This window comes from Mandrillus leucophaeus, unplaced genomic scaffold (genome assembly GCF_000951045.1).
Source record: "Mandrillus leucophaeus isolate KB7577 unplaced genomic scaffold, Mleu.le_1.0 Scaffold399, whole genome shotgun sequence".
NCBI lineage: Eukaryota > Metazoa > Chordata > Mammalia > Primates > Cercopithecidae > Mandrillus > Mandrillus leucophaeus.
In genome coordinates this window covers 1,605,243-1,609,388 of record NW_012104242.1, presented here as the reverse complement: position 1 = coordinate 1,609,388, position 4,146 = coordinate 1,605,243, and the positions used below count along the sequence as shown (strand labels likewise).

The 4,146-nt window shown below is 51.8% G+C and overlaps 1 long non-coding RNA gene across 1 annotated transcript in view; it reads right to left on the bottom strand.

Moving 5' to 3' along the window:
• LOC105547833 overlaps window positions 1-3,046 on the bottom strand; it is a 13,491-nt gene extending 10,445 nt beyond the window's left edge. Inside the window, exon 1 of the long non-coding RNA XR_001007285.1 lies at window positions 2,781-3,046. This is a non-coding gene — a long non-coding RNA (uncharacterized LOC105547833). The remainder of the gene's footprint in view (window positions 1-2,780) is intronic.
• Window positions 3,047-4,146: the final 1,100 nt, after the last annotated feature.

The following is a 4,146-nucleotide window of genomic DNA, read 5'->3' as shown; positions in this document are numbered from 1 at the left end:
GGTGCCCACAATGGCAAGGACAGTGGATGGGTGCCTGCGGTGGCAGGAGCAGTGGACGGGTGCCCACAATGGCAAGGACAGTGGATGGGTGCCTGTGGTGGCAGGAGCAGTGGACGGGTCCCTGCAGCGGCAGGGGTCAGTGGATGGGTGTCCGTGGTGGCAGGGGGCAGTGGATGTATGCCCACAGTCACAAGGGAGCAGAGAGCAGCTTCCCAGCCATGCGCTGGTGCTGAAGATCCCCTGTCCTTTGCCCTGCATGTGCCCCTGAACTGTGCCCTCTAGACGCAGCAGCACTGCCCACAAGACTCACAACCAATAGTTTCTGCCGACATTGTCCTGTCTCCCGGGCAAGCCTCCCCCTCACATGGAAGCTACTGAGTTGCGGGGGCAGAGGGGCCCAACGAGGGCTATTTTTTAAATGGGGGAGATTTGAAAATGTTTAGAATCTGGTGATAAGGGTGTCGGTGAGGGGAAAACTATGGAAGGGGTCACAGGAGAGGTGACGTTGCATCAGAAGAGTGGAAGGGTGTGGGGCCCAGGTCCAAGGATGACCATAGCCACTGTGCAGGGGCAGATTCAGGCAGGTGTCTCGTGGTTGCTGATGACCCCAGGGAGTCAGATTTCTCAGGTCCTCGCCTTCCCTAATCTTCCCCCTCAATGTGTGGGAGACACACAGTGTTGGGCGTGGTGCGTGGACTGATTGGGGGATTTGCTGGGGTGGTGCTGCTTGGCTCCTGCAGTCAGACCTACTCACAAGCAACATCTTGTCCCAAACAGTAGTCCAAAGCAAAGCTACACTGAGGGAAAGAGAGAACCGTGGGAACCTAGGAAGGGACAGACCACAAGAGCAGGACGAGTCCAATCTGGAGCTCATAGAGGGCAGATCCCACAGGGTAAATTCGCTTTCAAAATCCCAATTCCACACATTCTGCTGGTGGCAACAGCAACCATTTTCCTCTCAGCCATCATTGCCTCATTCTAAAATCTGTGGTTCAGCGTCTGACCAAACGCGACAGCATCTAACTGATTTCACTACAAAGGGCATCACCTGTCCAGGAAAGGGCTTTCTCGCCCAACAGGCAAGAGTGCCATCAACCAGCACGATGGGAAGGGTGTGGGTGATGGGAAAACCACGCAGAACTTGAGAGGGCTCACACCGGGCACTGCTGGGATGACCAAAGACCTCAGACGAGTAACGTGAAATTCTGTGCCACGATTTACCTCTATAAAACAGGAGTAAAAGTGTGTTCCTCGCACCACTATCATCAGCAGTACTTTGGCGCGTCCATAAGTCCTTCCTGAGTGCCTCACATACAGCAGGGACTCAATAAGTAGCTGCTCATAGATTCACCTGCACTGTCAGATCAGTTACATAAATATGAAATGTGGCCGGGGTCCAAACATCGATACCAGTGCAGCTTGAAAGGAACCAGAAATGGAGGAACAGTATTTGATATGACGCTTTAAAAATCCGGGTAGACCAGCAGTTTAGGAAGTGAACACGGGCGCTCACAGGAGGCCTGGAGTTGCTGGATCGCACAGTAACGTTAATGCAGTAAACTCAGGTGTGTTGGCCGAAGACACTGTCATTGGCGAGAACGTAGCCCACAGCCATGGACACGAGTTTGTCGTGAGGCTGTGCACGCATTCGGATTATTCACAGCCACCTCCAAGAGGGGAGTCCATAAAGCGTGGGGGCTGTAATGATGGAGGCAGGATTATATGTCTCTTACTGCACAGATATATCAGCCTGGCATTTTTCTACTTACTTCAGGATTTTTATAAGGTACAGTTCAACGGCATTCTTGCTTAGTGAATAACTTTAATTTGTGCATCCAGAATGATAGATTTGTGAATGTTGACGACAGCCAAGACCCATCACTCATCTGCTTCTCGCCCTGCCGCTGGGCCCCTCTCTTCCGTCGTCCATCGGATGTTCTTGCCAACACCCCTTCAAATATCTCACGCTGGGCAGCTCTCCTACTCCTCTGATGAGATGTGTGATCAAACTGAAGAAAATGATTCCAATAAGACTATCTTACCCCTGTCTTACCAAACCAAATAGCATCTCACAATATTATATTTTTAACTTTCTAATCATCCTATTATGTATATCAAGTCTTTTTACAACAGAAATAGCATCCTTCTTGCCAGTCATGTTAAGGGCATTGATTTTAATTTAGTTTTTGTGGATTATGGTGTTTGCTTGATTCAAAATGAAAATCAAGGAGGAAGAAGTTTTTAAATAGCATCAGGCAGTTTGCTGAGTTACTACTGTAAGCAAACCCCGTAAAAATCATCAAAACAGAATCCTAGGTACTGGGAAAGAAAACTCTCGTAACCTTTCATCTGTGTGGGGATGAGAACGTCTCTATAAGGGACGGTAGACGCGTATTTAAAATACTAGCAGAGTCATATCGTAAATGAGGATGTGATAAGTACAAGAAGCAGATCTCCACAAGGAATTGGAAGTGAGATGCTGTGGGGAGCACTGTGCTTTCAAACTGAGGGAAGCGGAGGGAGAAGTTCCTATAGGAATTCTTTCCCTTCGTCACTCTCCTCAGGCTCCTGACCAGTTTCTGGGTTGAAGAGAAGGGCAGTGCCTCTCTCCTCTGTGGTCACTCGGTTAATATCATCCCCAAACGTGGAGGCTTCCAAAGAGCTGGAGTAGGTTTCGTTCGGAAGTCAGAGCTGTGCACGAATAAGTTATTTTCTCTATTTCACATAACTATTAACAAATTAAATTAAGATGCAGGGGATGTTTCCATGCCAGGACTCACCTGTGGGGAACTATATGGGGCCGATGATGCAAGCAGCGAAGTGGCTGCCTGTGCCCGCTCATGACCCCACCATGCACCAAGCGCGTGAGTCAGGGAGGTGCCAGGAGGCGGCGGGAGCAGCCACGTCATGTCGTCCGGCTTAGTCCGTGTGTGTTGCTAGAAAGGAACACCCGAGGCTGGGTGATTTATGAAGAAGAAAGGTTTGTGCAGCCGTGGCTCGGCAGGCTGTACAGGAAGCGTGGCACCAGCATCTGCGTCTGGTGAGGCCTCAGGAAGCTTCACTCGTGGCCGAGGGGGAGGGGAGGCCGAGGGGGAGGGGAGCTGCCTGTGCAGAGATCACGTGGTGAGAGAGGCGGTGGGGGGGCCGGGCTCTTCCTACCAGTCAGCTCTCACTGCAACGTACAGAGCAAGAACTCGTTCATGACCAGGAGGACGGCATCAAGACACTCATGAAGGATCCACTCCTGACCTCAGCATCCCCCACCAGGCCCCACCTCCAACACTGGGGATCTGGTTTCAACACGAGAGTTGGAGGGGACAAACCTCCAAACCATAGCACTGACGGTGCCACTACTGAGGAGACAGTTGGACAGCTCCTTGCCTCCTCTGCAAGGCGAGGGATGGAGTTCCAGACATGCTCATTAACGCCTGCCCCACTGCCCCAGGCCGTCTCTCCAACTTCCCGTCTGTGCCCTTTCCAAATCCCAGGAGCAGCCGTGCAGGTGCGAGACTGCCCTGCTGCCTTAGAACAAGGCTTTCCCCCAGGAAGCTGTCTCTATCCAGGACATGCCCTGGCCCTCGCTTCCTGAGCAACAGCCCCTCAACACACATGCACACGCACGTATACACACACACACACACAAACACGTGCATACACGCACATGCACATAAATGCACGCACACACGCACATAAGCATACATGCACACACACACCCATACACACTCACACACATACACGCACATAAACGCACGCAGACATGTGCACACACAAGCACATGAGCATACACGTGCGCACACACCCATACACACTCTCACACATGCTCATAAGCATACCCACTCACACATACACGCACATAAACGCACACACACACACAAGCACATGAGCATATACGTGTGCACACACACACACACGCTCACACACATGCACGTGCACATACACGCATATAAACACACACACACATGAGCGTACACACACACACCCATACACGCTCACGCACACGTGCACACACACTCACACAGGCCAGCTGCCTCCGCTAGCTCTGTGCAAATGGCGGGCGTCTTCTGCAAGCCACCCTGGTTTCCCAGGCTGCCTCCCTCTCAGGACGCACACAGATCCCCTCCGAGGTCACGGGAGGCAGATGCAACC